This window comes from Phacochoerus africanus, chromosome 3 (genome assembly GCF_016906955.1).
Source record: "Phacochoerus africanus isolate WHEZ1 chromosome 3, ROS_Pafr_v1, whole genome shotgun sequence".
Classification (NCBI taxonomy): domain Eukaryota; kingdom Metazoa; phylum Chordata; class Mammalia; order Artiodactyla; family Suidae; genus Phacochoerus; species Phacochoerus africanus.
Window position 1 is genome coordinate 33,362,506 of NC_062546.1, and position 20,407 is coordinate 33,382,912.

A 20,407-nucleotide genomic window follows, 5' to 3' on the forward strand; every position below is an offset into this window, starting at 1 on the left:
TCCAAGGATTTCGGCCTCTTCTCCCTGCCTGCCTGGCCCTTATTTCAGTCAATGGAGCCACCAACCCACCAGAGGCTCCCCCTGAGAGCTATGCCAGTACCTCCTTTCCTCTCTGATTGGTCTTGTCCTGAGGCTCCACACCCCCAACAAGACCTGTGCCCTCCGGTCCTCCTCAGCTCCCCTCGGGATTCACAGCTTCCCTTCTTCTGCTGCAGCGCCATCTCCAGACAAGCCAGGATAAACTTCAACAATCAGACCACAGGCTCCTGCCCCAAAACCTTCCGGACTCTCAGCATGTGGAATGAAATCCAGCCTCGTCAAAGTGGTGTCTCCATCCTGACCTGAGCTTGCTCTGTCCTGCTTCTGGAACCTCCCTTCCCTGACACTGACAAATGCACTGTAAATTCCCACGTGGCTTAAAGAGGCACAGATGCCACCATCCACGATGCGCTGGACACACTGCCCTCTTACTCCTCCAAAGTGGCAAACTTGTCCAAGCCCTTGGATCTTTGCTCAGTTCTTTCCTCTGGAAAGCTCTGCCCACCTCACCCCAATACCCACCCACCTCCAGACATTCACGTGACCGTCTTTCCCTCCTTTGAGGCCTTCCTGGTATAGTTCATTTACCACCACCACCACCACCACCCCAGTCTGCTAAATGATACTGTTTGTTTGTAGAGATGTCATTATCTAAAATTACCTTGTTCCTGGAGTTCCCGTCATGGCTCAGGGGTTAACGAATCCGACTAGGAACGAGATTCGATCCCTTGGCCTCGCTCAGGGGGTTAAGGATCTGGCGTTGCCGTGAGCTGTGGTGTAGGTCACAGACATGGCTCGGATCTGGCATTGCTGTGGCTCTGGTGTAGGCTGGCAGCTGTAGTAACTCCGATTCGACCCCTAGCCTGGGAACCTCCATATGCCACGGGAGCGGCCCTAGAAAAGACAAAATAAATAAAATAAAATAAAATAAAATAAAATAAAATAACCTTGTTCCTGTATTTGTTCATCTGTTTGTTAACTATTGCCTGATCTGTAAGACAAGTTTCTCAAGGACAAGACATCTATTTTTTTTCCCCCAAAATGCCAACAGTTAGGGAGTTCCCGTCGTAGTGCACTGGTTAACGAATCCGACTAGGAACCATGAGGTTGCAGGTTTGATCCCTGGCCTCGCTCAGTGGGTTAAGGATCCGGTGTTGCCATGAGCTGCAACACAGCTCAGGTCACAGATGAGGCTCAGATCCCGTGTTGCTGTGGCTCTGGCGTAGGCCAGTGGCTACAGCTCTGATTCGACCCCTAGCTTGGGAACCTCCATATGCCGCAGGAGCGGCCCTAGAAAAGGCAGGACAAAAAAAAAAAAAAGCCAACAATTAGGCCTGGCATTGGTTTGGAAGCAAAAATATTGCTGACTAAATGAACAAATGATTTTGTTTTCTTTTCTTTTCTTTCTTTTTTTTCTTTCTTTCTTTTTTTTTTTTTTTTTAGGGATATACCCAAGGCACATGGACATTCCCAGGCTAGGAGTTGAATTGGAGTTGCATCTGCCGGCCTACACCACAGCCACAGCAATGTGGGATCTGAGTTTCAACTGCGTCCTGCACGGCAGCTCACAGCAACACCGGATCCTTAACCCACTGAGCGAGGCCAGGGATCAAACCTGAATCTTCGTGGATACTACTTGGGTTCATTTCCACTGAGCCACAGTGGGAATTCTGAATGATTATTTTTAAACTATTAAAATGTATCAATGTGATAGGGTGAAAGTAGTATCCTAATTTCTAATTTGTTCTCTGATTATTACTGCAATTAAGCCTTTTTCATACTTTCATTGATAATCATTTTTCCTTTTCTGTGAATATCCTGTTCATATCCTTTGCTTATTTTTCTATTAGTTGTTTATTTTTCTGTTTAGTTGCTGGTCATAACTTGAATTTCTTTCTTTGTAATTATGTTTTAATTAGTTTTTTCTATATTTTGAAAATATTTCCTCCCAGTTTGTCTTCTGTCTTGATTTTATTTAGGTACGTGTCATTACATAGTTTCAAATGTTGATGTAGTTAAGACACATCTTAAAATTTGAGAATTTTCACTCTCAAAAATGCATAAGAAAAAAAAGCAACCAACTCCTCCCACAATTCAAAACATCAAGTCTCACTTGAACGATCTAGTCAATATTAGAAAGTTTCACAATGTGGATACTATCTGAGTTCTGGCATGAAATAATATGAGTGCATAATGCAATATGTCATATATTCTTTTGTTTTGTTTTGTTTTTGTTTTTTAGGGCTGTACTCGCGGCATATGGAAGTCTCCAGGCTAGGGGTGGAATCAGAGCTGCCGACCTCCACCAGAGGCACAGCAACGCCAGATCTGAGCCATGTCTGTGACCTCCACCACAGCTCATGGCAATGCCGGATCCTTTAACCCACTGAGCAAGGCCAGGGATCGAACCCGCATCCCCATGGATACTCGTTGGGTTCTTAACCTCTGAGCCATGGCAGGATTACCTATGTATTCTCGCAAAAAAAAAAAAAAAATGTATCACACATTTGTTGGGGTCTTTTGTAGTCAATCTCTAGTCTGTGGACTGTGTGGAAGTGGGGTTGCAGGTTGCAGGGCACCAGAAGGGCAGACCCGGGGACATCTAGAACGTGGCACTCAGCAGGCCTGGCAACTTCAACAAGGCAAGCGCTTGGGAGCAAAGGGAAAAGAGACAAGAAACGTCATAAATACATGCCATTAATAGGCTTTTAAAAATCCCTATCCCAACAAACTGTAAGATGGTTCAGTGGGATAATTAAGGACACTTGAAAACAATCTAGATATTAGGTGTCATCAAGGAAATATTTTTATTGTATTATTATTATTATTATTATTTGTCTTTTTGCCTTTTTCTAGGGCTGCTCCCGTGGCACATGGAGGTTCCCAGGCTAGGGGTCCAATTGGAGCTGCAGCCACCGGCCTACACCATAGCTCATGGCCACGCCGGATCCCTAACCCACTGAGCATGGCCAGGGATCGAACCGGCAACCTCATCGTTCCTAGTCGGATTCGTTAACCACTGAGCCATGACGGGAACTCCTTATTGTATTATTTTAAAAAATAATTTCTTTAAAACATTTTATTAAGGGCACAGTAATTATGTCAGAACACTTCCCTTCTTTGAGATGCATATTAAGTCTCTGGGAGAGAAAAATGCCTGGGATTGTCTTTGAAATAATCCTTCTCCCCAAGTGGAAGAACAAGTGCCCTAGGGCTGGGAGCATATAAATTAAGAGCAGCAGAGAGCTGGTGGCCTTTGCTTAGGAGGGACTAGGAGGGACCGCTCTCAGGTCCCCAGAAGGAGAATTCTGTGAGGAGGCAGGTGACCCGAGTAGGGATGGGGACACCTTGACCTCATATCCTCCAGCATGGCCTTCGCTCCAAAGCTAGGGGCCCTCAGGAGCAGATCCATCCAGAAGCCAGAGGGCGCAGGCTGGTGCCTGGAGGTCCACCTCAGAGAGTAGAGTTGCTTTGCCTGAAGGAATATCTGGGAGCGAAGAGGTGGGGTACCCAGTGGGCTGACATGTGGCTACTTTGTATATGTTTGGAGACTTTTATAATTAATCTTTTGATTAAGAAAAAATGTGCATTTCTGCTTTGGGGCAAGAAAGACTAATATATAGTTTTTAGAGCAAATGTATTTACTGCATTATTCAAATCTCCTTTATTTGTACTTATTTCTGCACACGTGGTAGGCTGAATTCCAAGAAAAATGTGTGAAAATCCCTCACATATATTTTTAGATTTATAAGTTCCTTTCTATTCTTTATAGTTGCAGTTTAATATTATTTGTGAGTTTTTGTGAATGCTTTTGGAGTTTTGTACATGCTCTTGGAGTTCCCATTGTGGCTCAGTGGAAACGAATCTGACCAGCATCCATGAAGACGCAGGTTCGATCCTTGGCCTCGCTCAGTGGGTTAAGGATCCAGTGTTGGCATGAGCAGTGATGTAAGTTGCAGACGTGGCTCAGATCTGGTGTTGCTGTGGCTGTGGTGTAGGCCAGCGGCTACAGCTCTGATTTGACCCCCAGCCTGGGAACCTCCATGTGCTGTGGATGTGGCCCTAAAAAGGCAAAAAAAAAAAAAAAGCAAATGTTAGAAATTCCTCTCTACTCTTTGTGATCCCCATTTTCACTCAAAGTGTAGGTGTTTCTCCATTTTCAGGCTCATGAAACTCTGAGACATGGTCTTTTGTGTGTGTGAGGGTATGTGTCTTTTTTAAGCTCTGGAAAACCTGCACTATTTCTCTGTCCTTCCCCTGTCTTCCACAATATTCGCTCTTCAATTTGAATCTCCTCCTTAAAGGGATTTGCATCTTTGGGATCAAGGTTTCACGTTTACACTTTCATTTATGTCTTCCATTGGCCTGTGTCTTCCTCCTCATTGTTGCGTGTAACTCATTGATTTGGGAGGTTCTCACTTCCAGCCCACCCACTGTATGGAAGAACTAGGTTCTCATGTCAAAGGTCCAGCTGTCCTTCTCCCTAAGAGCACACGCTTGGGTCCCAGACCTGATCTCTTGTCCTATGAAGGTTTTCATTTTACTTCTTATAAATGAGCCAGCTTTTCATTACAGAGTCTTTCTGCTGAGCCGAGTGTCTCTCCTGTGAGACATGAGACCGAAACCACTGTGATTCTCAAAACGGATGCACTTTGCACGTCATGTACCATGACACGACACAGACCCTCCTGCTGCGTGACCGGCCATTCAGGTGCATCGGATGCGCCGTTCAGGTGCACCCCCTCCTGATGAGACTCAGATAGTCTTTTCTCTCACAGAAGCTCTCGGACTCGGGTGTCGTGGAAAACACCACTTACTCTTTGCAACTCACCTGCTCTGCAGTATGAACATTCTCTGCCTCGACCACCCTGTGGTTGATGCCCCTCTGAAAGTCCACATAAGTTTCTTTCCCTGACTCCACCCTTTTAGACAGTACTGAGAAGGTTTAAAAAATTGTCCCCAGGTTTGTAGGACAACATATCTCCCTGGAAGTGTTTTTATGGGGACTTCATATTTACTCTCAATGTTGGCTGATTCTTGGTTGTATATTTTCCTCACATTTGAAATTCCCGAAGAATGCATGTTTTAATGGCCCCTTGCTCCATCCTCATTCACTGCTGGGAAGGGATATGGTGGCCAGATTGTGGGCAGGGGCTGCCCTCACGCTGAGGGCATTGGGTTCCCGGAGCATCAGTAGCCCCTTAGGTGTCATCTGCATCTTGGAGGGGGAGGACGGGTGAGGTTCTGAGGGGGTTTGGTGCTGCTGTGCGATCCTCTCTGCCAGCTGCCTCAGAGCTTGGAACCCTAAAAATAGCTTGGTCTCTCTTTACACACACCCCTTCTTCCCTCGTTTGGGGTTTATCCCCTCCTTCACCCAGTTTTATCATCTTCCACGTTACCAGGATTCCTCAAAATCTCAGTTCCCCTGAAATTTACCCCTTGCTTTTCAACACTGTTACGCATTTTCCCACACATTCCCTGTCCTGTCCTAGTCCTGGGGCTGGCGTTGGATGCTGGGGTGGGTGGATTCAGCCACCACCGCCCCTGCAGTTCCTATGCACTTGCTCTTCTGCTCATGCTGTTCCCTCAGCCTGAAACACCCTTCCCTCCTTCTTGACTTTGCCAGCCCATCTCAGGAAAAACTGTCTGGAAAACCTTTCTCATTTTCTCCAGCTGGATTCAAACCCTTGACTCTGCTGTCTTCATGGAACATACATATTCCATCACTTTTAGTCTCTGATTTCTTCTAGTTCATCTCATCCTACTTGCACACATTCATTTGAATGTCTGTCAGATGTGTCTTCACTCTCAGACTGTGCGTTTCTTGAGTAAAATAGAATGTCCTAAGCATCTTTGTTTTCTTTTTGCTTTTTGCTTTTTAGGGCTGCACCTGTGGCATACGGAGGTTCCCAGTCTAGGGGTTGAATCAGAGCTGCAGCAGCCAGTCCACACCACAGCCACAGCAACTCAGGATCCGAGCCACATCTGCAACCTACACCACAGCTCACGGCAATGCTGGATCATTAACCTACCTCAAGGCCAGGGATCGAACCCTCGTCCTCATGGATACTAGTCAGGTTCATGACTGCTTAGCCACGACAGGAGCTCTGCATTTTTGTTTCTTTTATGCTGGCACAGGGCAAGTTCCGAGGGGATAATCAATATGAATTTATTGGATATAAACCTGGAGGATGTGACACCCTCTCCTTCTCCATCCCCTGCTCTGTAATAGGGGGCAGCAAACATTTGCCTGGTGGCGTGAGTGGCACATCCTGGAGTCCGCCGAATAGTCTGACATCCCGGGACTTCATCATTTGATTCTGAATGTACGATCCAGCCTTCTGCCCTCTCCCCATCACTCCATCCCATTGCTATTGCTTGAAATGAAGGGCAGGGATGTGTCCCTCCCTTTTATGAAAAGAAACCACCTTGTTCTCCTTATCTAATAGTCAGCTTCCTTTTAGGGATAAAAATATCTGCTGAAGGTTTAAATAACATCTCCCCTCACCTTTGCCTCTCCTCTCTGCTTCCCTCCTAATCATGGGGATATTAAGAAATAAGAAGGCACCTAAAGAGAAAGCTTTCTGAGTAGTATCCTGATTTGTCCTTATCTGCAATATATATGCAAGCTAGACAGAGTTGATAAACACAGACTGACCACATGACTTCAGAAAACAAACAAATAAATATACAGGCAGACGTTGATTTCCCTGTGGAAATTTTACAGGGGAGTTAAGTTATGGAGTGTACACAGACCTGAAATTGCCATGCAAACCGGGTTGGCAGGGATTTCAGTGTCTATACGTGGACTGAGTAAACCAGCTGAAATAAGGAGACCCTGGGACTTTGGCTGGATATTTAATAGGAAATACCTGGAAGTGAGAGCTGCGACGGTTCCCCATCACTGTTTCTGTATGCATCCACCGTTTCTGGTGGCTTTTGCTTTAAACGAGAGAAATTCACCAGCTGCTATGAAAGGGATGGCTAAGGGTGTCTGAATCTGGTTGAGGAGAGAATGTCCTGAATGAGAATTTCAGGCAAGCGGTGCATTTGGGAGGTGGTTCCAGGAAGCAAGTGGGAGGGAAAGGCGGCCAGGGCAGGCAGGGTTAGCCAGCAAATCAGCGCCGTCTGCCCCCCGGAGCCTCATTTCCTTGGGGACCCCAGGGATGGCACAGACGTGGCCTCTGAGTTATGCATCTCTCTGGAGTGAGGGAGCTGGGATGTTTACCCGCCTACCCCTGTCCCTCATTGGCTGAGGGCTGATCCAGGAGGTGTCAGGTCCCGGGAAGTCCGGTGCGAGGTGCATTCTGGGAGAGCAAGCTCCCCTGTGAAGTGCATTCTGGGAGAGCAACCTCATGCGATGGGGAGTCAGGCCAGCCTAAACACCCAGGACTGCGGGAATGGCAGTAATATGCACTTTCCCCTTTAGACCATCTTTTGCCATTTGGAGAATGCCAGGGGAAAAACAACCTCCCAATAACCCATCTCTTATGAAATCCGCAAGTGATGAGATTGTTATACCCCGACAGAGTCGCCTGTGTCAACTCTTCAATTTAAATCCACTCACTCAGTAAACCCTGTGACTGTTGAGAAAAGTCTCCCCAAAATACCCTTCTCCAGCAGAGGCAAGATGAGGCTGTGTGATTATGGAGACACGTGGGAGGTAGGGAAGGGTCAGCAAGAGGGTCAGGGAGCAGGTGGGGGTCAAGTGCATCCCCCACAGCTTTGGCCTCCTCACCTGTAACGTGAAGGCTACACTGCCTGAGTGGATGCTCTCCAGCTCCTTCCAGCTCTGATCTGTAAATTCCACACCGAGATGGTGCATTAGGAAGAGGCCGAGTGCAGAAGGCTCCCCTCTGGACAGGGGTCCAAGCCGAGCCTCTGGGTAACCCTCCTGTTTTCAAAGCCACCCCAATGCTGATATTGGGGGGGGTGTCACCCTTGTTCTTCCATGTCTACTGCTCCATTCACAAACATCTCACCAACACCCCAGCAGTGGGCTGTGTCCTCAGGGTCTAGCAGATAGCAGGTACTAAGTAAATGCTTAGGTTTTAAAAAATATTTTAGAAACATGTTTAGAAAGTATCTTAGGAGTTCCTGTTGTGGCTCGGCACTAACAAACCTGACCAGTATCCATGAAAATGTGGGTTCGATCCCTGGCCTTGCTCAGAGGGTTAAGGATGCGGCATTGCCATGAGGTGCGGTGTAGGTCGAAGATGTGGCTCTGATCTGGCGTTGCTGTGGCTGTGGTGCGGGCCGGTGGCTACAGGTCCGATTGGACCCCTAGCCTGGGAACCTCCACATGCCGCAAGTATGGACATAAAATAGCAGCAAAAAAACCAACCAACCAAACAAAAAAATCCTCTTTTAAAAATTTTGCAACTTTGCAGATTTAGAAAGGGGTTTTCCCTCTTGAATGAAAAAATTGAAACGAAACTCACCTTTATTGAGTGTTTACTCTGTCCCATGCAGTCTTGCAAATGTCATCACATTTTGCACACGGGAGAAGAACATTCTGTCCTAATTTCCTCAGTGACAGTGTTAGTACTCTTCACAGGCTGCCGTGTCCCTGGCATCCTGTGACACCGTGACCAAGCAAGACGTCCTGTGCATGGGACACCATTCACTTCACCAAAATCTTGTCTATTTTTATCATAATATCATTGACTCCCAGGAATGATATATTCAGTATGAGAATTTTCCAGCAGATGGCAATAAGATGTCATGGTTTCATAAAATTAGAATATGACAACAATTTTGACAATGGAAGTAAAATAACCCTTCATTTTTTTTTTTTTTTGGCTGTGTCCATGGCATGTGGAAGTTCCTGGGCGAGGAATTGAATCCACACCATTTTCGACCGATAGCACAGCAGCAGCAATGCTGAATCCATAACCGATGCGCCACATGGGAACTTCCAAGTTTAACCTAAGGAATTAGAATAATCAAACAATAGTTTCAATATAGTGCCTAAAATAATGTGTACTTCTAAATAAGAATTGAATGAGTAAAAAATTTTACCTTCACATGTAAAATTAAAAAAAAAAAAACTATCATTAATGGCCTCATGCCAACATTTAATATTCTTATTGACATTCATATCATCTGCTTTTTTTCTTTTTTTGCTTTTTTTTTTTTTTTTTTTTTTTTTTGCTTTTTAGGGCCACACCCCAGGCACATGGAGGTTCCCAGACTAGGGGTCAAATCAGAGCTGTAGCCGCCAGTCTATGCCACTGCCACAGCCACAGCAATGTGGGATCCGAGCTGTGTCTGCGACCTACACCACAGCTCACGGCAACGCCGGATCCTTAACCCACCGAGCGAGGCCTGGGATCAAACCTGCAACCTTATGGTTCCTAGTCAGATTCGTTTCCACTGCGCCACAACGGGAACTCCCTCATCTGATGTTTTTTAAAGCACCGAGGTGAAATTGCTGGGTCTCCAGTTTAAATTGAATTATTTTCTTTGCAACATGAATCATATAATAACTAAAATCTGTTTATTGTTAATAATCCATAAAATATTACATGAATGTAGGATAAAAACTTTATATGCCACTATGGAAAATTTGTTCAATAGAAAAATTATTGGTATTGACATTTAGTGAAATGCAAACTTAGAAGTTACTTCAAAATGTCAAAAATTCCAAGATAAAATGTTAAGCTGTTATAACGTTTAGCCCAAGATGTGAAAAAAAAATATTTAAAAATGATTAGAGCCAGAAAAAAAAATGAAAGCCACTAGAGGGAGGAAATGAAAGAAAGCGACTCAATTATTGAATCAAGTTTTGAAAAACAGAGGTCACAAAGGAAGGGAAAGGCATCAGAGTTACTGTTTGGGCCAATTCTAGCCCAAGTTCTTTACCTGTAGAGCAAAGTGTGCATTTTCCTTCTATGTCCATACCAGGAAAGCTGATGCATTTATAGAAAAATCAGAAGGGAAAGACCCAAGAAACTGATTAAGCAAAGGCACTTTTTACCAAATGAAGCCGTGGCTGTGGGATCCAGACACTCAGCAAAGGGGTGCCCGCTCTTGATGGTTGGATCCTACATGGGCCGGGGAGGGGGGAGTCACCGGCTTTCCAAAACACAGGACCAGGAGGAGGATGTCCCCAGAAGCTTACAGCGAACTCCAGGAGGCAGGATAATGCCATCACAACTCAGTTTCATCATCATCCCCGAGGGACTGAAACTTTGAAATATTTTGTCTATTTTGCAAATTGTGAAGGAAGGAAAAATAACCAAAGATTATGAAGGGGGAAAAACTGATGACACCAGGTTCAGCCCTGGAGATGTGAGGAGCTTTTCAAGGTCACCCTGGATGTCAGAAACAGGAATTAAAATTTGCATTTGCATTTGGCAACACAGTTTTGTGTCTTTTTTTCTTTTTAGGGAAAAGGCAATCAACTAAGATTGGGCTATTTGATTTTAAACGTGGGAGTTTCTGTCGTAGCTCAGTGGTTAACGAATCCAACTAGGAACTATAAGGTTCTGGGTTCAATCCCTGGCCTTGCTCAGTGGGTTAAGGATCTGGCATTGCCATAAGCTGCAGTGTAGGTCACAGATGAGGCTTGGATCCCAAGGTGGTGTGGCTCTGGCATAGGCTGGCGGCTGCAGCTCGAATTAGACCCCTAGCCTGGGAACCTCCATGTGCCACGGGTGCAGCTCTAGAAAAGGCAAAGAAAAAATAACAATAATAATAATAAAAATAAATAATAAGATAAAATAAAATAAAATAAAATAAAAGTAAAAATAAAATAAACATTTGGATGATAGCAATAACACGTCAATCGACATAAGTTGCATTTGAATGAATACGCAGCCTGGTACTCCATGAACGGGAAGCCCTGGGATGCTCAAGTGCCTTGTACAAACGCTATGTTATTTGCATATAATCATCTCTAGATTACTTACCACACTGAATACAATGTAAATAGTTGTAAATACAGTGCAAACACTACATGGTTGCTGGTACAAGGCAAATTCAAGTTTTGCTTTTTGGAACTTTGTGGATTTTTTTTTTTTGGCGGGAGAGGGGATATTTCTGATGAATCCACAGGTGTAGGCCCCTCTGCTGCGAGAGGGGAAGCCAACCACTGGCCTCGAGGATGTGGGCAGAGTGGGGGGGGGTGCCCTGGGCAGCCTGCAATTGCACCCCCACTCTGTCCTGGCTCCCCCTTGAAACAGTCACACAGACCCTGGTGCCCTGGGAAGACTACCTTGTGGCAGTGTGACTTCATTTCACAACATCAAGTGCGTCACACCAGGATGAGGAGACAAGTGGCCACAGGGACTTCGGTTTGGCCAGGACACCTGGACTCCCCAGGTGGAGGTTGCCAGGCGACTGAAGCCAGTTCACTCCTGCTAAGGCCTGCGGCTCCTGAGACTGTTCAGGGCAGCCAACTGCCCAGTTACATCTGTGTGTGGTTGGAGGACACATCAGGTCAGGCTACGTGGCACTGGCCTGCCCTCCCTGCACTTCTGCTCTTGCATCTGCAAAGGGCTCTGATGGTCACTTTCTGCATTGATCATTAGGAGGGTGAAGTGAGGTAGGAAGGCTGGAAGTGCCCAGAGCATAGCAGGTTGGAGGCGAGGTTGCAGTTTGAAGCGTCATTGTTCTCTGGAGCCCCTGCTACCTCACCTGGGCTGACTTTCACAGCCCCACCACCGAATGTGGGATGACCTTCACCCATGCAGTTTTCCTGCTCGTAACCAGGCTGCACCTGCAGGATGTTCGGGCTGGGAGTAGTTCTGCTTTGGCAGGTGTGGGACCCAGGCTGCCCCAGGAACACTGGGCGGGGGTCAATTGCACCTTTGATTTCCGCTTTCTCGTCCTCTTGGGAACACTGCCCTGCAGCCCTCCCTTAGACCCGGATCATTTTCTCCTTAAACACCTTCGAGCCACGTTTCACCGGGTAGAGAGGTAACATGAACATAGCATTGGGTCCAGGTTCTGAAGCAACCTCAGAGCAGTGTTGGGTGAGGCCAGTTCTTTGCAGTGATCTAGCCCAGCACCCCTCCACCAGAAGGCACGCCTGGCCTCCGGGCCTCCAAAGCCAAGGGGAGTGGATGACCCGGACAGAGTCTGGGGCCCAGACAGACCTTCTTCTGCTATCTTTCTAGAAACAGCATGGGTTTCTGCCATCTCCTGCACATAACTCTGCTACTTCATAACAAAGTGCAAAACCTGGCTTCTGGGTGAGGGTCTGGAATATTCTTTTCCCAGATACAAATTGCAGGGGTGACTGCTTGTCCTGACTGTCCCTCCCCTTGCTGGTGAGGCTGTTAAGCCTGTCTTGTCTCCTTTGTTTGGTATTCAAAGCACAAGAACAGTGGCCCTGAATATCTGCTAAGAGGAGGGAAGGGGCTCTCGGTGGTATAGCTTAACCCTGGTTTGTGGCCCTCTCCAGGGTGGTCATGCTGCTTGTTGATTGGGCTGGGCTGGGGATGGGGGACTGGGGGCTAAAACAGCTTGGATTAGAGGGGGTAAAAATATTCCCTGGTTGGTACAAGCAGGATATATGGAAAGACGGCTTTTCTGCAGAGATTCAGACCTACCTGCAGCCACCTGGCTGCGTGAAAGTGCACCCTGCCCCCATTCCTGCCTCTGGTAGGGCAGCTCCCTTAGCCCTCCTTCCCCTCTGGGCTTTAGTCTATTCACAAAGTCAGATAGACAAAGCTAAAAATAGATAGAGATACGGAGTTCCAGTGGTGGCACAGGAGAAACGAATCTGACTAGTATCCATGAGGACACAGGTTCGATCCCTGGCCTCGATCAGTGGGTTAAGTGTTGCCATGAGCTGTGGGGTAGGTCACTGATGCAGCTCCCATCTGGCGCTGCTCTGGCTGTGGTGCAGGCTGGCAGCTGTAGCTCCAATTCAACCCCTAGCCTGGGAACCTCCATGTGCCACAGGTGCGGCCCTAAAAAGACAACAACAACAAAAAGATATATAGATAGATAGATAGATGAAATAAAGGTAGGTAAATAGATGATGGTTGGATAGATAGAGACAAATAAGTGAGATAGAAAAATTTTAGAAGTTTTAAGAAAATATGTCTTTATGAGAATAAGACATCTGTTATTTCTGCAAAGTTCAGAATGGACAGAGGGTATTTCCCTCTGGGAAAACAGAGCTGGGGAACTCGTGTGCAGTAAAAAAAACTGTTGGTAGCGACACTTACAGCTCATTTTCTAAAGCTTAGGAAGCTGACAAGGAAATTAATAAGGAAGCGTCTGGAGCGAATTTAACATTTGGAGAGTCTAGACACCAGGCAGACACTGGGCTCCAAAGAAAGTGAGCCTTGTAAACTCCCTCCTGCCAGCCTGTGCCTGGACCAAGCCAAGTGCCAACTTCTGCCACCAGAAGTGGCCAAGGTGGCAGCACAGCTCTCATCAAAGGGCCCGTCTGGAGCTTGGAGAGAACTAAATGCACCCGAGGTGGAAAAGTGACCCTGGAGTCAGACGACTTCCACGGTATCCAGACCTCCAGGCTGGTGGGCAGCGTCCGCTTTCCCGACAGCAGTTCAACAGGGGTCAGCTTCTCGCTGTGAGAACAAAGTCCCCTAGAGCCCAGGGTCCCAGCTGCACGGTGCTGCTGTGTAAACACAGCGCAGACAAGTAGGACGGCCAAACGGTAGGGTCCCCTCGTAAGCCTTTGTTAGGATGGAGACGTGGCCACAGACCGTTTTCAGCTGCTCCCCACACTCTCCTGTGCCAGCCTCAACAAATCCGTCTCAGGGAAAACCTTTGGTTCTTCTGCCTTTTCTGTTTTCCAAGCAGGGGTTCCCATCGCACCCCAAACAAGCCAGGTGTCTTCCATGGGCCTGGCCCTTGAGGTTACAAGACTGATATTTCCTGGTTCATCCCCACGCCTAAAACTCGCCTGATGTCAGGTGACAGGGGGGAGACTGGGGACCAGGCTGACCGCTGCACCCCCCCCCCATTCTTCCACCGCCAAGCCCATCTTTGACTCCTGAGGTCCCTCTACTCTGAGAGGCCTGGTTAATAGAAACTCAGAATGCAGGTGCACACCCACTCTTAGGTGTTCAAGGGTGCTCTCGGGGATACAGTGCCATCAATCACTGTTCGCAGCTCCTGGAGAAGTGGCCTCGAAGGCCTGGCCGGCAGAGTCCTCCGCTGCCTGCCCGCCGCCACCGGCCGCCTGCTGCAATTCAATTAGTCCTAGTCAGAGGGAGGCATTAGTATTCATACATCAGCGATTGTTCCCAAAGTAAACAGACCCCATGAGATCTCTGATCCCCGGTGCCTTTAGCCCCGGACACAAAAGGAAAGAAGCTCCGAGACACCAGGGTGGGACGTTTGGTCTGAATTCTGATCTCCATAGCAAGGTCCCCCATCAGCGCTTGCTAATTTCCTTCTTTCCTTCTTTTTTCCCTCCAAGATCTTACAGATAAGTGTCCTGGGTGGGCACCCAAACCCAGCAGCACTCTTTCAGTCCTTTAGGGCCACCGGTGCCAGGAAGCTGCTTTCCACCCTGGCCACCCCCCTAACCCCACCCACTTTACAATGGTTAATGCCTCGCCAAAAAAAAAAAAAAAAAATGGGAGAGAGGATCTTTTAAATGGTGTGATGAGAACAGACAGATCACTTCCCAGTTAGCAGTGAATAAGCCCAGCAGGAATAAAGGATGACATTTGTATTTTGTAAAGTGCTAACCAAATTAACCATGGCCTGGCCAGCCCCTGACTGTTTATCAGTTTTGCTGGGTGCAAGTGAGCCCAAGATAAATGCCAGTTTTCCTTGGATAAATTTTACAGCCTCGCCGAAACCGCCAAAACACACAGGAGAAGTCAAAGCGGGGCTGTGTTCTCCGCGACAGAAAAGTCCACTTTGCAGGATGGCTTCGGCTGAAGCTCTAACTCCTCCCCCCACCGCTCCAGCTCCAGCTCCGCATATTTATAACAGGGCTGTTTTCCTGGCTGTGGAGGCAGCCAATTCCGTGAGCGGGAGAGCCTGCTGTAGGCAGTGACGGCAGGGATGAGGCCGGCTGGAGCGGCCCCCGGAGAGAGCGCCAGCTCTGCGAGGGAGCCTGGGACCCCCTGCCAGCCGTCTGTTTCTCCCGAGTGGGAGGGATATGCACCCTGGCTGGGACAACTGGCTGATGAACTGAGGGGATAGGATAACCGAGGTGCTGATTTTCACTTTGCTGCGTGGGAATGTTCCCGCGTGGACCCTGATCCTTATGCTCAGCAGGGGTTCAGATCCTGGTACCTCCACTGGCCTTGAGAAGGCCTCGGAGCCAGCAGCCAGTGCCCTGGAAACCCAGCTGTGAATAAGAATCACCAGGAAGACTTGTAGAAACAAGGACTCCCAGATTTCCACCCCCCGCCCCCGGCCCCCAGCCAGACTTACTGGATCTGAATCTTGGGGTTCACCACAAACCAAGGGGATTTGTTGCCAGCTCCCCCATCCAGGAGGGACTTCCAGCTCCTGGGAGTGTCATGGCCAACAGGCTTTGCCTTAGCCCTTCCAGGGATGGGTCAGCTGCCCAGAGCCACCAAGAGCCCAGCTCACATCCCTTTCAGGCACAACATCCAGTGACCACTGATGCTTGTCTACAAAGTCCGGACCCCTGGGCCACCCTCATGGCCAGTCTGAAAAGGCCTTCACAGCAGAAGTCCCCATAGGGTCCACCAGGACTCCCTTCCTCAAGTCCTGGGCCCGGAGCCTCTCTTTAATAAACACCTTGCTCTCTGATCTCTGTCTCAGGGAGGGGACATGTCTGCGAGGCTTAGGGGTGACAGTCCAGAGACCACTCTGCCCCAACCTTCAACCCACCCACTCATTGTCTACAACCAACGTGGTCCCCAAATGGGTGTCAAGTCCCAGAGCAGCTGCTGGTGGGAACCCATCAGCCCTGGACCCAGTCTCTCAGAACAGCCCAGGGATGGAACTTTGCATCACTGAGTTATCTGCTTTCCACAGAAAACTGGTTCTACTGCTGGCTGTGCTGCTAAAGAGGGCTGGATGCCTCCAAGGACAGACGCACCTCCTTTTATTGTGCTTTGCTTTATTGCACTTTGCAGATACTGAGCTTTTCACAAATTGAATGTTTGTGGTAACACAGCATGGTCAGATCCCTGTGTTTTTTAGCAACAGCTTATTTTATTTTATTTTATTTTGCTTTTTAGGGCCACACCCATGGCTTATGGAAGTATCCAGGCTAGGGGTCAAATCACTGCTGCAGCTGCCAGCCTACACCACAGCCACAGCAGTGCAGGATCAGAGCCACATCTGTGACCTACACCACAGCTCACAGCAATGCCGGATCCTTAACTCACTGGGCGAGGTCAGGGATCGAACCCGAGTCCTCAGGGATACTAGTCAGGTTCATTAACCATGGAGCCACAACAGGAACTCATTAATAATTTTAAACAATGCCCATTTCAAAGATGGTTGCGATATTTAATTTCATAATAGCTGTGAAACAGATTGCTTAGCACCATGAGGGAAACAAGTCCTCCTTAAGTGTGTAAGCACAGAGGGAATGCTTTAGTCTCTTCCACATGCAGGTGGATGTGTGCACAGAAGCATATCTGGACGTAAGGATGCATGTGTGCATGAGTGCACACATGTATGCACACATGTGCCTATGCGTATTTATGCACATGTGTACTTGTGGCTGCATGCAGGCGTGTGTACAAGCCTAGACAGAAGCATGGGACCTGAGGAAACCTCAGTCTGCCAGAAATTACTATTATTTTTTTTTGGCCGAGTCGGAGGTGCAAAATTTCCCAGGCCAGGGATCAAACCTGTGCCACAGTAGCAACTGGAGCCACAGCAATGACAATGCCGGGTCCTTAACCTGCTGAGCCACCAGGGAAGTCCCAGGGATTTGAGTTTGAGAAAAACTTAGAGATGGGGTAGAATAGAACTTTCATCATTTCTTAATTTGTGCCTGGCTGGAAGAGAAAATTTGTAAGCTAATTCACAGTAATACTAAAAATCTTCCAAAAGGAATTCGCTAAGACCATTCAAGCATTTTTTTAATGTTGCACATAAGAATAATTCATGCATTGGTATTTCTCTTAAGGAGATGTGGAAATTCATCCATTTATTCAATCCAGAAATACACATGGGATGCCTACCATACGCCAGGTAGCAGGAAAAGAGTTGAATTAGTGAGGATTTGGCTCCATTTCACCCTGGGGAATAGACACATGCTACCATGGAAGCCAGGTATGCCCTGGGGCAAGAGGGACAGAGGCACTGGTTAGCCTGGGATGGTCAGGGAGGGCTCGAGGACATGGTGCCATTAAAGCCAGACCCCAGAGAAACTGTGGGGCTGGAGAGGGTGGACCTGCTTAAACAGAAGGCGGACACCATCCCAAAGTTGCTGACCTGGTCAGCGACACAAGCCGGCAAGGACCCAGAGGATCAGAGCTCCTCCACATCTGCAAAGCATCCAAAGCCCAAACTGCCAGAGCTGCATCCTGGACAGAAATGGGAGGATCCAGATCGCCCCAGAAGAGGTGAACTTTGACTCAACTGCGTACTTACCAAAAGTGCGATTGTGCTTAAGGAGAAACGCGAAGACCTCTTCTTATAGATAAGACTAGTCCCCTTGTCCCCACCTTATGACTGTTAATTGTCCACTTTCTAGAAGACCCAGAAGAACCCCCCCCCCACTTTTTTTTTTTTTTTTTTTTTTTGCTTTTTAGAGCTGCAGGCGCAGCCTATGGAAGTTCCCAGGCTAGGGGTGGAATCAGAGCTACAGCCTCCAGCCTAGGCCACAGCCACAGCAACGAGGATCCGAGCCGCATCTGCAACCTACACCACAACTTAGGGCAATGCCAGATCCCTGACACTGAGCGAGGCCAGGGATCGAACCCACATCCTCATGGATACTAGTCGGATTCATTTCTGCTGTGCCTCCACAGGAACTCCCAGAAGAACGTTTTAAGGAAACAAACTTAAGTGTATTAGATGTCGGGCAGGGTGGGAGGTCCCCACTCTTGACAGTCTTAGTAGCATCTCAGAATGCAGAAGTCAGGGTCTACCCTGGGTGGTTTGGAAAGACTGGGCAGAGGTTACAACCTCACAGCTGTGGATCACTGAGCCCCACCCCACAGAGGGTCTTGAAGTACAGAGAGCTGCTGGTTTCCATAAGGAACCTGTGTCATTTGATTCACAGTCTTATTTCTGAGGATAAGGTTCTCCTGGAGATGAGTTAGTTTTATTTGGTCCTAGCGGCACTCAGCACAGGCCAGGAAAGGGTACCTGGTGGTCTTAAGACTCCCCCCGAGAACTCTGCTGGCTTCATTTTCTTACTACAGAGTGTGGAGAGGTGTTAGAAGGAGCTTGTAAATGGGAAAATAAAGACCTTATGTTTCTTCTGTCTTTGTAGTAATTATTGATACTCAATACAGGATTATTATTAACTGAAGTCCATACTTTACTCCACGTCCTTTCCCTGTCCCCACATCCCACCCAGGAGTCACCTTACATTTAGGCCTGTGTTCTTAGCATCCTTGGCTTGCAACAGTCTTTCAGATTTGCCGTTTCTGATGGTCCTGACAGCTTTGAGGTGTGCTGCTCTGACACTTTGTAAAATGCACCCCACCTGGGGTTTGTCTCATGTTTTACCTACAGTGAGACCAGGGTATGGTTTTGGGGGCAGAAGTCGGAAAGTGCCATTTTCATAGCCTCGTATCAGGTGCACACGCCATCCGGAGGACCTCACTGTTAGTGGACCCTGGTCACTCAGATACAGTGGTGGTCAGTTTTTTCCAAGTAAAAAGCAACTCTTGGAGTTCCTGTCGTGGCGCAGTGGTTAACGAATCCGACTAGTAGCCATGAGGTTTTGGGTTCAATCCCTGGCCTTTCTCAGTGGGTTAGGGATCCATCATTGCCATGAGCTGAGGTGTAGGTAGCAGATGCGGCTCGGATCTGGTGTGGCTCTGGCGTAGGCTGGTGGCTGCAGCTCCGATTAGACCCCTAGCCTGGGAACATCCATGTGCCACAGGTGCGGCCCTAGAAAAGACCAAAAAAAAAAAAAAAGTGACTCTTTTCTTCCCTTTCTGTATGGTTTTCTTTGGGAGGCAGTCTCTGCATGCAGCTCAGAGATAGGGATTTGGGGCTATGATCCACCTCCCTGAGGGCAGAGAATCTGCATGGAAATCAGGGATTTTTCAGCGTGGGAGGCTTGTCTACTCTACTCCATTTATTGACTTATTTACATAGATATTTTAATTTAATTTATGTATTTTATTTATTTTTATTGAGCATAGTTGCTTTACAATATTACATGTTTCAAGTGTATAGCGTAGTGATTCAGTATTTTTATAGATTATACTCCTTTAAAAGTTACTACAAGCTCAGCCTTAGCACCACCCTCTGAGGGACCTCCTTGCCATGAGAGCGAAGTAGAGGAAGAAGCGAATGTGCAGGCTCAAGGGCAGAAGAAGAAAGATGAGGCAGAGGTCCAGGTAAACATGTACACCCATGGAAGCCACAGGAGCGGAAACAAGGAAAGCCCAGCGGCCAGGGATGCTGGGAAAATTTGTTGAATTGCATGCCTTCTGTCTAGAACTTGTCTCAATGGATCTAGAACAACTTTCACCATTCTGATCGCCTCCATCACTTTGAGACCCACCTTGCTCATATCAAAATGGTCCCTTTGGGTTTTTTGCCCTGGACCTGTGACATTCTGGACTAGTTCTTTTCTCAGTTGTGGCTGAATGTAGCACATGTACAATTAATTATCTACTGTCTTAGCTGAAGGAAAAAAAGTTATTACAAGATGATGGCTATAATCCCCTGTGCTACCCCACGTGTCCTTGTTCCTGATCTCTTTTATACACAATAGTTTGTACCTCTTAATTGTACCTCTTAATCCCATCTCCGTAAGTTCCCCTCTCTCTCCTCTCTCCCCACTGGTAACCATTGGTTTGTTTTCTATATCTATGAGCCTGTTTCTGTTTTGCTATATACATTGGTTTCTCTTTTGTGATTCCATATAAATCTGAGGATTATGGGACCTAATTCTGAAAAATCTGTCACAGATATTTTGTAGAAATTTCATTAAATCTGTAGGTTGCTTTGGGTAGTCTGGCCATTTTAACAATATTAATTCTTCCAAGTCCAGGACATGGGTTAGCTTTCCATGTCTTTGTTTTATCTTTATCTTTATTTTATTTTATTTTTAATTTCATCAGTTCTTTTATAGTTTTCAGAATGTAGGTCTTTAACCTCCTTGGTTAAGTTTATTACTAGCTACTTTATTCGTGTGATCCAATCTCAAACAAAGGTGTTTTTTTGTTGTTGTTTTTTACTTTCTCTTTCTGGTAGTTCATTATCAATGTATAGAAACACAACACATTTCTGCACACTAATCTTATATCCTTCA